This window comes from Sciurus vulgaris, assembly GCF_902686455.1.
Source record: "Sciurus vulgaris genome assembly, chromosome: 1".
NCBI classification, from domain to species: domain Eukaryota; kingdom Metazoa; phylum Chordata; class Mammalia; order Rodentia; family Sciuridae; genus Sciurus; species Sciurus vulgaris.
The window spans coordinates 89,044,925-89,057,027 of NC_136461.1; the positions used below are offsets into that span (position 1 = coordinate 89,044,925).

Here is a 12,103-nt window from a genome sequence, read left to right on the forward strand (position 1 = left end):
AATGGCACCTGGAGTGAGTAACGGAGTGATTTACCTACTAAAGAAGCAAGAGTGCTGCCCAATAAAACAGTGGCCAAGCCTGGTATCAAAGTGACCACAACCGTGAAGGAACGAACAGCAGACCTGTCAGTCTATATCTCTCTAAGTTGTTATATTTCGAATGTTCAAAGTGGCAAAAATATCTAGGGTAAAGTATGCTCCATGAATGAAGGATCATTTTCAAGTCATACAGTTTTTAAAAACTGCATAAAACAGGAGGTGATTGCGATCTTGGTGCCAGAATGGTGCCGGCTCCACTGACTTTCTGCCCGAGATCATCTGACCTCTTCTACTCAGACCTCTACGTGATTATTAGAAAACAATATATTTGATAATGACCAACATAGCAATGTTAGGTTTTCCTAAACATTTTGCTTTTCTATTTAGATTGAGCATGATACAATTCCAAATAGAACAATCTCATGCAATAAGTGCAATTTTAAAAGTCCCGTGTTAATAACATTTGGTATTATAGAAGGCAAGATTATTTAGATTTAAAAAATGATCATTATAGAACTTTCCAAACAAAACTTCCATTGTGATATTGAATGCTAACTTTGATTCTGTAGTCTGTTGATGCAAACGATTTTAAGAACTACACAACATTTTCCTAATTGTAATTTTGAAATAATAAGCATGATTCTTAAGAAGATTACTACAATGTTTGCTCAGAGAACAAGCTCCCTTTTGCCAAGAACTCACTTTTTTTAGTTTAGTTGGAGGAATTTCCATTATAAATTCTCAAACAGCAGTTCTAAACTGATTTAAAATGTCTTCCTTTCCTCCCTGTCTCTTAACTTTTTCTTAATGTTGTAAAGACATGTGCACAGAAAGATGTTCTTTGATGGAGGTTAATATTTGGGTTCCTGATTAAATAATAACATTTTGTATGTTTGACTTTCTCTCTGGCATACTGTACAACGTTTTCGTAGTTACGAATCCAAACAAACCAGCCAACTAGAGCATCCAGTGTTCAAATCAAAATTTTGTGCACAATCCTATTTATTCTGGATGATGCTGAATTCTACACATAGTTCAGGGAAGACACATCCATAAGAACATCCAAAAACATTACGTTACCAAACTCTAACTTGTGATTGTGCTCTGTTGAATGGTACCATCCACATTCATAAAGTACAAGGCAGAGGAGTGAGGTGTGGAGACTAATTTTCTTTTGCTGCCACAGTAATTCACAACCATCGTCTTCTAGATTTCCAAGCTGTTCCAGAATAAGAAGTAATCCTATTTTTATCTGGTGGCTTAAAATAGGAATAAACAGGTGCTGCTGGACACTCTGCATCAGGATTTTCTGCCATCCTTTTCAGCTTTGCTCCAATGGCTTTAATCTTTAGGCAGACTGATTAGGCTCAGTGCTTGAGGAAGGTTCAAGACTGATTAGAAGAATCCTGTCATTCTTGTTATGATGGGATCTCTTTACTTGAGTGTGTGCCCATCTTACCACCAGCTTCTTAGATAGTGCCGGCTTGCCTTTGAGACACTGGATGGCTTGTTCTGCTTCCTGCTTAGTTTCAAAGTTCACAAAATGGTACCCTCGAGGGTGTCCCTCCAAAGCACCTGACTTGTGGAAGAGGAAGTCGAATTGCTTCACCTTATCAAACTTCTGGAACAGCTTGAGGAGGTGGTATTCTGTTTTTTGGGGTCCAGGTTGCCAATCCATAATCTGCACCCTTCCTGTAGAGGGCCCTCTGAAAGGATGGATGTGTTCTCCAAGGGAAGAGGTTTCTGCTTCCATCAATCTCTATGAAATACTGGTAGCCTCACGTTGTGCTCTCAACTCCTGCCCCGAAAGCAGATCCTAACTCCAGGTCTGACCGCTTCAGACTGTCTGAAGACTCCAGCTGTGTCCGCTTCAACAAAGCCCACTGCCAGGCCGCCAGTCTATACTTAATGTTTTAACCACGTACTTGCTCACACAGTTTCTTTCATCTCTATCTCTTTTTTTTAGTAAGTTGTTTTGTTTTGTTTTTTTACCCCTTTGCTGAGGTATGTCCTTTTGCCATTTTTTTTTTCACTGAAAGTCTGAAATGTAAACTTTCTGCCTTTTTGTATTTGAAAGTATCCATTCAGATGCATTTATGTTAGTATGGATTAACAACTACTTTTTGCTAAACATTTTTAGTATATTATTACTTTCTATATTGGTTTCACATATTTTCTTCAGAACTCTGAACTAAATTTGATTATCTTTCTTTTGAAGACAACCTCTTTCTTTTCTTTGATACTTTTTAAAAGTGTTTCGTCTCACATCTTCTTTCTTTTCAGTATAACAAACATACATGGGTTTATTATATACATATATCTCACTTGGTTTTCTGTATTCTCTTCATTCTGAGGACACTTTTCTTCTACATTCTCTCTCCTGAAATCATAAAAGTATTTTCTTTCAATTTGCATTTTTCAATTATAAAGTCTTTAAAAATATACTCTAGTTCTTTTGGAACTTCTATTAGTTTTATGTTGAAACTTTTAAATCTATCTCTAATGCATAATATATACTATATATTTTACAAGCTCTTATTTATTTGTGCTATATTTTCAGTTTTTCTGAAAATACCTTTCCATTAGGTAATTCTTCCTTCAATTGTGTCTACTTAACCTATAGAAACTATTAGTGCATTTTCATTAATATCAATGAGTGTATTGCTCAATATATAATTTTTCTTTTTTCCCCTCAAATGAACTACTTTCCTATATGGATTATAGTTATTTCAGTCCCTGCAAAGGCAGTGAATTTTCTGTATATATTTAATTAAGTAACATGATTTGATAGCCCATATCTACAGATGGTACAGCTTGGAGCCCCAGCTTCTCCTGGATGTTTCCTTTTGTCCTCTCATAAGATTAGAAGTTAAATAGCAAACTTCTTTAGAAAATCCTTCTGGAAAATGGAAAAAAATGTCTCTTAGAATGGTTTTACAGTAAGGCAGATCTGAGAGTTCATGTCACCTTCCAGGTGATACTACTTAATAAAGATTCTAATAATATATGTCATAAATCTCATTTAGTACTGTAAGGAACAAGGCTGCAGCTGTTTCTCCCCTGATTCTGCCCCCTCCCCACACACCATATTATAATCTAGATTTTTAACTTCCTTGTCAGTCATACAATTAGCCCATGGGCTTTCACTATTTAAGGGTAAATCTCCTGCTGTTTGCTCTTTTCTCTCTTTCACTCTCACTCTCTCTCTCTCTCTCTCCCTTTCTCTTTTGCCCTTAAGGGCAGACACTCTGTTCATCTGTTTATTAAAGTCTTGTGTGAGTTCCCACTTTCAGAGTGATTTCTGAGTGATTTCAAGAACCTCGCAGAATTCCCAGTCTTAAATCATGTCAAGGGGCTGTCCCTTTCTCTTTTTAAGTTTATATTTTATTTGAGAATTGAGAGATTGTTGGCATTAGCTTAGTAGATTGTAGAGAAAAGTCTTATTTTGAACTTTAAACTTTTTACTGGAGCTGATGCATGTTAAAATTTCTGCTTTGAATTATTTAATTTATTTCATAATTCAAAATACTTCCTCAAAAATTGTCTTTGTGTTTTTAATATCTAGTTTATATCTTTATAAAAGACTTTACAATATATGACAGGGAAATGAAAATTTCCAAACTTACAAAAAATAGGCACCGTGTGTTGTTGAATTTGCATTAACATTTGAAAATAGACATATCATGTTTATATATGTCTATATACTTTTCATTTTAAGTGCACTTAAAAATATGTTTAAAAATTGATATCAAAATAAAAGCATGAAGCAAATAGGCAAATATCAACAAATAAATAAAGTCTTTTGTATTTAATTATTTGTTAAAGTTCATAATGTTAGCAGGTTTGGACCTAGTTTTAGATTCGTTTCAAACATCTGATTCAGATTTTAGTATTTTGGGCAGATTTTAAAGTAATGTTTTAATAAAGTATTTGACTTTAAAAACCTAAATGCACAATCTTAATTTTATCTTTAAGTATAATACCAATTAAGTGACCACATACTCACTGAATATAAAATTTTGATATCATAAGAAAATAAAACTTATGTTTGAACTCATTTTCTATTTGTTGATTATATTGTAGATAATGTTTCTTTTACTGATTAATTGCTTACTCAGGTAGTATTTCCTTCTATCAGCTTGTGTACTTTGCTTTCTCAAAATTCGGGTTATTCGATTTCTGTTTAAAGTTTACTTTTTCCTGGATGCAGGGGCACATACTCATAACCCCAGCAACTCCAGAGTTTGAGGCAGAAGTATTGCAAGTTCAAGGCCAGCCTCAACAACTTAGGCCCCTAAGTAATTTCAATACTGTCTCAAAAAAGGAAATAAATAAATAAATAAGGACTGGGAATATAGCTCAGTGGTTTATTTCAGTGGTTCATTTCTCAGTACCAAAAAGAAGAATAGATAGGAAGAAAGGAAGAAAGAAAGAAAGAGAGAGAGGGGGGGGGGGGGAAGAAAGAAAGAAAGAAAGAAAGAAAGAAAGAAAGAAAGAAAGAAAGAAAGAAAGAAAGAAAGAAAGAAAGAAGTTAACTTAGTTTACAGGTCAATGGGAAGTGAAAGATTAGTCTTCTATTTTCTATCAGTTGGGAAAAGATATTAGTTATAAGAGAAAAAGTGAATACAGAAACACAAATTGAAACTAGATAGTTCCTAACTTCAGGTGTTTATATTTGCAATGTTTTGAAAAGAATCTGAGAGGTATAAACACAAGTACTAGCACATTTAAGACCTTTCATATTTTCAAGTAAATAAATTTGCCTATTTTCATTTTTGTCATAGATTACAATCATTAATTTGAATCAAATTGTCCATGCCCACAAATCAGAATAAAAATTAAATTATATACAATTCTCAATAGCAGTATTAAATACTAGTCATATGAATGAGCTTGATTTTAGCATGTTAATTGCTAACTACATTATTTCATCAGTAGTTGTTGAGCCCTAGCACATGTTAGACAGGGTCAGGTGCTGAGTGTGCAGCAGTAAAGAAGACTTGGCTTTGGCCCTGTGGTGCATGCTGGTAATTCCAGTGACTCCAGAGGTTGAGGCAGGAGGATCCTGAGTTCAAAGCCAGCCTCAGCAATTTAGAAAGTCCCTAAGCAATTTAGCTAGACCCTGTCTCAAAATAAAATATAAAAAGAGCTGGGGATTTGCTTAAAAGTTAAGTGCCCCTGGTTCAAATCCCGATACCAAAAAAAAAAAAAAAAAAAATACACTTGGTTTTGTCCTTAACTGTACTATATCTCAGACTGGGGCCTGAGAGTGACCTGCCCCAGAATTCTTTCAAAGTGCAGAGTGCTAGACATCACAATTTCTGAAAGATGGGATCCTTGAATCTTTCTAGTCTGAGATTCATTGATCAAATGTATCCAAATATATGAGGCAGTATCACTATAGCATGCTAATTTTAAGTCCTTTGAGTACATACAACAGAATGGGATAACTGTGTCAAATGGTGGTTCCATATATGTTCACTAAATATTTGTCAAATTAGTGGATGAGCATAGTATTTTTGCTACTTAATTTTAATCAGTTTTAATTGTTACTTAGCTGCTTATCACCCCAGAAAAACTGGACACACGGACATTAGAAATGTATCTTCATTTTCTCCATTCCCAATATCTAACAGAATGTCAGATATAATGTGAGCTCCACACACAGATTTTTTGGATCACTGAGGAACAAATGAATCAGCAAATTACTTGTTATAAAAATGGAACAAAATCAGGAAACAGAAATCTGTCTGATTTCACTGGCTAGAGTTTCAAAGATGATATTTAAAAGAACTAGTGAGAAGTCAAAAGGAAAAAATTAAAGGGTACAAATAGGAAAAGACAAACTCAAGCCACTGAAATTCTTAATTGATCCTTTATAGGGCATCAAATTTCATATTGCAAATGTGTTAGGAATATATTCTTTTGTACACACACAGTAGCATAAGAAATATCATATCTATTTTTTTCAATAAGCTGGAATGAAAATCTAACCCATATTTTACTTTTTGTAGTTTTAGCAATTGATAACTGCATTATATCCATGGTTTAGTATTATACTTAAATTCACCTCACAGTACAATGAGATAATTTTCTAATTCTGACTGAATTAATTTAAAAGCAAAATAATCAAAGTCAAAGAAATTCTTCAAGATCATTTTTTGAGAAAAAATCATTTTAAATTTCTTATGTGAACTAATATGCAAAGGAGATCCCTTTCAGTATAAAGTAGCAGAATAGTTTTGCAAAACTTCTCTAGAAAGTTTCAATTAATAAAACAAAAAAAACACAAACAGTTAAAATTATAGATGCCTAAAATAAAAATAAAACAATATAGTTAAGTGAGGAAATATTATATTCATGATCAGAAACCAGAATATATGTATGGGGGGCAGAGTAAGAGCCAGGGAGGAAAAGCAAAAGTTGCTTTTTGAGATTTTTCTTAAGCATAAAAGCTTCATAATCCCAAAGAACCCAATGATGGAACAACAAAAATTATCTCATATTCACTTTCACTTTGACAGGTATGACATTCTCAAGTGTTATTAAGTTGCTCTTACAAACCCAAAGTCATCAGCATGACTTCAGGATCTGCACTCTTTATGTCAAGTGCTTTAACAAAGCAGTTTAGGGCCTCCTGTATTTTTCCACATTCTTTTAGTTCTTTTCTATGAGTTACAAGATTCTCATAGTCATCTGCAGCCTCCACTGACTTGTCCTGGGGCGAATCAACCAGCACTTCATCTGACAAAGGCTTGGGGACACTAATAGAGGTCTGTGAGCTAGAGTCTAGTGGTTTGGACACAGTTAGCCCAATGAACTTATTTTCTGAAGACAGCATTTCTCTAGAAGGACCCTCTTCTGTATGCTCTGAGGCTTCATCACTTTCTTTTTCTTCCAGATCATCTTTAGCACCATCTGTTTCACTGCTGCTGTCAAATCTTCCTCCATATCCTTCACATGGTCTACAACCACATTAATCGGAGACCTCCTAGAAGCCAGGGAATCTCCTTGAGTTTATAGACTTATTTACACTGTCAGGTATTTTGGGTGAAAAGAACCTTCCAGATAGATGGCTGTCATTTTGGGGAGTTGAAGCATCAAATTGTTTCACAGATGAAAACTGAAAGGAAGATGTGCTGAATGAACTCATGTTTGAAGTACCTTCAAAACAATCATCCTCATCCTCATCAACTGAAATAATCCTTCTCTCTTTCCTTCTGGATTTAACATTAACTACTACTTCTTCTGGTTCATCATCTTTCTTATTAGAATGATCCAAATTGAGATGTGTTTTGCTACTCACAGACCCTGTTGCTGGCTCTTTGCGGTACCAAATCTGGGATATTTGTTACCGCTTGCAGCAACAATTTGCATGGGTCTTATGGGCGGTGGAGTGGAAACTGAGCTACTTCTATCTTTCTCTTTAGTGCACTGCTTTCTTGCTTGTTTGTTTATAGAGGATAGAAGAAATGAGGCTTACTTGCTTTGAGAGGAGAGAGAGAGAGAGACTTTGCTTATCAGAGAGAAAGAGACTTTGTTTAAGAGAGAGACTTTGAGAGAAGGACAGGCTTTACTTAGATCTTAGAGGAAGAGAGACTTGCTGCGCCTTACTTAAGGTCTGCTGCTTCTTACTGGTGCGTCCTGCATCCTGTGAACTAAGGGTGCGTCTACCTAAGGTGCTTTAGTGATGCGTCTCAGTTCTCCGCTCTGCAATCTGCCTTCCACCGCTTTCTGCTAGCTGCTGTTCCACTTCTTTCTACTAGCTGCTGCTCTGCTGTCTTTCTACTAGCTGCTGCTTCTGCTTCCTTTCTGCTAATGGCTTCTCTGCGCTTCTTTCTGCTAGCTGCTGTGTCCCGCTGTCTCGCTCCTCCTACGCTTATATCACCTCCAGGAGGCGGAGAGCAGGGCCACACCTCTTACGCAAAGATTAGCGAGACGCTAGATGTCCGAGCAGACACAATTAGGAGTGCTTGAGAACACATGCGCATACATTGTGTGCGTGGACGATAAATCACTGAGGGTGCTTATGTCAATTATCCACCTCCCTGCCGCTGCCGATGTGATCAGGCACCATTCTGGCACCGTCAACGTGGCACAGCCCCCAACAGACCCTGCTCTGGAATTAACTACAAAGTCACACAAGCTATTTTTTTTCCCAACGTGCTCCAAAGACTGACTATTCTGTCTATTGTCTCCAGAGTCTTCCAGAATAAGATTGAAATCACATGCATATTGTGTTGTAGATGATAAAGTTTCCCCTTCTGACTTGGCCTCATTTACTTGAGTATTCTGCAGTGCACAACTGGATACCACCAAGTCATCAGATATTTCAATAACAGATGCATTTGATTCTGTAATTTTATTTTCACTTGTTATGGGCCAGGGATTATAGTCATGTAAAATCTCATCATCCTGTAGATCTAGATTTGGCCGAAGATCAGTTATGATGGGTTGGCTAAGTAAATAATTAAAACTTCCCAGGGGGCTCTCTTGCAGTGCCTCTTGCTTAGGCACTTGTGATGCCTCCATTTGCACAGCCTCATTTTCTGTTGTAATGCTTTTTGCTGTTCCCAATGAGTCAGTACAAGTTCCTTCAACACTTCCCAACTCTTTGGGTAATATAACTGCAGAGTCAGCATCAAATGTACTTTCATGTGGGTTCTTACTATCTTGCAGCATGGAAAGATAGTAAGCATGGTTTAGTACTATACTTAAATTCACCTCACACTACAATGAGATAATTTTCCAATTCTGACTGAATTAATTTAAAAGTAAAATAATCAGAGTCAAAAAAATTCTTTACATTGGAAAGATCTTGCGGCTCACTCCCTTTGGACTGATCATTAATGCTTATATTTGCTGTTTGAAAACTGATATCTTCTTCCTGGGTAGAATGAACAGTTAGAAGAGAAAGCTGAGGGTGTAGTTTGTTCAATTCAGGGCATTTCTTCTTTGTTTGAGAAGGAAACATAGGTGCTCTTACCCAGGCCCCCTCATTTCCAGTTTTTTTGTTGTTCCATCATATTTTGAGACTCAAATTCAATAAGGAATTGAGCTTTCTGAACTCTTTGTTGAATATACTGAGATTCTTCTATTGCATCAAACACCTCTTTATCAGACAGATCACATGTGTACATCAAATCATAGTCTGAGATTCCAGCTCTCCCCAGAGAGTGCAGGTAGGCAATGTGTTCATCTAGTTTTGTATCAGATCTCCTCTGAGCAGCATGCAGAAACTGAAGCTGCAGCTGGGTTGCAGAGTTCTGAAAATCCTCAATCTTAAAGAGCTCTCTTAATTCTTGTTTACTGAAATAGCAGAATGGGTTCTTCTTATCACCAATTGTTTGTCTAATCAATGAGTCCTTGAAAACCTGTCATCTGTATATTTTTTCCTCTACAGTCCCACAAGTGATTAACCTATAAACCACAATATTTTATTTTTGTCCAATTCGGTAAACTCTACCCACAGCTTGAGCATCAGTTGCAGGGTTCCAGCTTGGATGACCACTCTAGTAGCTGCAGTTAATGTTAAGATAACACCACCTGTTAGGGGAAAAAATGCAGCTCAGGTTGGGATCCCGTTGAACTGCCGCTCGCTTGCTTGGCTTGGTTGTGGCTCACCAATATCTCCCAGAAAAGATGCTCTGCAGACACGAGGTCTCACGCAAGAGACTTTATTTATGCAGATGATTGGCACGTCACTCAGGGCGAAAAGAAGGGGCAAAAGAGAGAAAGATGGCGTGTGGCTTCTCCCAGATATTGGAATCTCGCGGGCTGGAAGGAACCAATAGCAGAGGAGAATTCTTGCAAGCTGACTAATGAACCAATAGCATGTTAGGACATAATGCGGGAAGCAGGAAAATGGTGACAGCCGTAAGCCGGAAATTCCTGTAAGGGAAGAGGCAGGTGGAGCGCAGATTGATAGGTGGTGGGGAGGCAGGCAAAATGGCTGTACCTGGTGGGCGGGGGAGCGGCTTTATATATTACACCACCTACTTGAGTGGTAAGTAGAAAAACAGAGTAATCTTTATTTTGCTGGAAGAGGTTAATTCTTTTTTCTTGTTCCAAAAGATGAGTAACTGTACCATAAATACACAATGTCTTAAAGTGCACATTCTTTAAAAGGCATTCAATGATGTTTAAAAGTTGTCTTGACTGGGAAAATATCAGAGTTTGATGCCCTTCATTTCACAGTCTCTTCAGGAGGTCCATTAAGAATATCATTTTTCTGGATTCTTGCATCAGTGTATCATCAGTTACATGATGAATGTGTTCCACATCTGAGGAATCCTCTTCCTCATTGCCATCTTGAACAGAAAATTTGACATCCCCTAGATTGAGCAAATGACTAGCCCGTGCAGACAGAAGCCTAGGATGATCACGCAGCTTCTTCAGGATACCTAGCTCAGCTGGAGGTGAGTGTGTCTCTGTTAACAACTCCTTGATGTGATCTAAAGACATGAATTTCCTGTATATTTCTTCTTGTAAAGGTACAAGACGTATCAAAATGACTAACTCATTTTTCCTGGAAAGGGAAGGCATTTCTTGGATGGCATCAACACTTGGATTCTTCTCACCAAGTCTCACCTCTGGGTCGCTTGACTTTTTTTTCTGTTCTTCTTTAGTCCTCCTGAGAAAATAGTGTTTTATAATTGCCATTAAGTTTTCAGATATTTTACATCTCAAGGCTTTTTCTCCCAGGGTAGTATCCTTTTCTCTTGCTCTAATAATAGGATTTTCATATTCCATTTTAAATGTTTCTAATGTTCCTAGCAGGGACCCTTGGCAAGCAAAATCAAATAGAGACCATAGTTCTTGTAAATTATTGTGGATTGGAGTTCCTGTGAGGAGGAGGCGATTATGTGCAGGGACAGCACGAGCACATATTGCTGATTTAGTAGATGAACTTTTAATTTTATGTGCTTCATCAAGGATGACATAGTCCCACACAAACTTTTAGCCATTAAAGCTTGAAAGCTGCTGCCAATTATTGATTAACATTTGGCATGTAGTAATTATGACACCATTCCTTTGCTGAATCCTATTGAGGCTTCTGGTGTGTACATCCTTGCTAGGGCCAGGAAAAGTTTTGACTCTCATTCCTGGAGTCCACTTGCAAGTTCTTTTACCCATGTGCTAATAAGATTGGTTGGCATGATTCACAAGTGAAGCATCAAACATACCAGAAAGGAAAGCAATGATTTGAACAGTCTTCCCCAGTCCCATATCATCTGCCAAGATACCCCCTTTCCTTTGAGCTACAGAGGAAAGCTACACCTTCCTTTTGGTGCTCAAAGAGTTCGTTGTGCCACTCTCCATAAAGCATCAGACCAGAGTTGCACACATCTTCACGTTCTGCCAACTCCTCCAAGGCTTCCTGTAGTTTTCTGGATTCTGCTCATCACCTTTTTATTGAGAAAAATGTCCTTTGACAAATTGAAAAGCTTAAATGCTTCTTCCCAGATCTCCATTTTTAGTCGCTTCTTTGACCTCTTTCACATATCATTAGCCATCTGGTGAAGGCTTATGCATTTTTCTACACAGCTGAGGTGTTTCCCTCTTCTGGTGAGAGCGTCCCTCTCAGATAATGGATAGCCTGCTCTGGGCTCAAGGTCTCAACTTCCGCCAAACCTTGGGAGGACTGTATGACCCTCGGAATAGATCCCAGGTATCTCCGATGGAGCCTGAATTTTGCGCTCTCCCACCCCGCGCAAGCTCGGTGCATATGCGTGTGGGGCCAGCCAACCGTTGGCCTCGCGCTTAAGCCCCGCTCCATCAAGATCATTTATTTAATTCATGGGGGAAATTACACTCAGAAGAGTTAGTAGCATAGAGTAAAAAGGATTGAGAGTTAGAGTCGAACAGCTGTGAAACTGAATGCTGATTCTGCCACTTACTAGACACTAATGTCTGACCTTTGGAAAATGAGTGTTTTCATTTTTAAAATGGGACAAGGGGAATCAATATAGACAGGCATTGGGTTAGTGTTTGAAAATATCTTTACGATAGGAGAACAAATTGACCACAATGGGGGACAAGATAACTCTTGGGGGTTGAAAAT

The 12,103-nt window shown here is 37.5% G+C and overlaps 2 pseudogenes across 2 annotated transcripts; both read right to left on the reverse strand.

Moving 5' to 3' along the window:
• Nucleotides 1-1,224: 1,224 nt before the first annotated feature.
• On the reverse strand, nt 1,225-3,001 carry LOC306654145 (putative RNA-binding protein 18; annotated as a pseudogene). Its single transcript has 3 exons — nt 2,978-3,001; nt 1,649-1,782; nt 1,225-1,558 (listed from the first exon to the last, which is right to left on the reverse strand). The product of its transcript is annotated as a putative RNA-binding protein 18 (transcript).
• Nucleotides 3,002-6,574: 3,573 nt separating this feature from the next.
• On the reverse strand, nt 6,575-11,818 carry LOC306654148 (DNA excision repair protein ERCC-6-like; annotated as a pseudogene). Its single transcript has 5 exons — nt 11,674-11,818; nt 10,035-11,534; nt 8,846-9,585; nt 8,139-8,769; nt 6,575-7,350 (listed from the first exon to the last, which is right to left on the reverse strand). The product of its transcript is annotated as a DNA excision repair protein ERCC-6-like (transcript).
• Between the last annotated feature and the right edge of the window lie 285 nt (nt 11,819-12,103).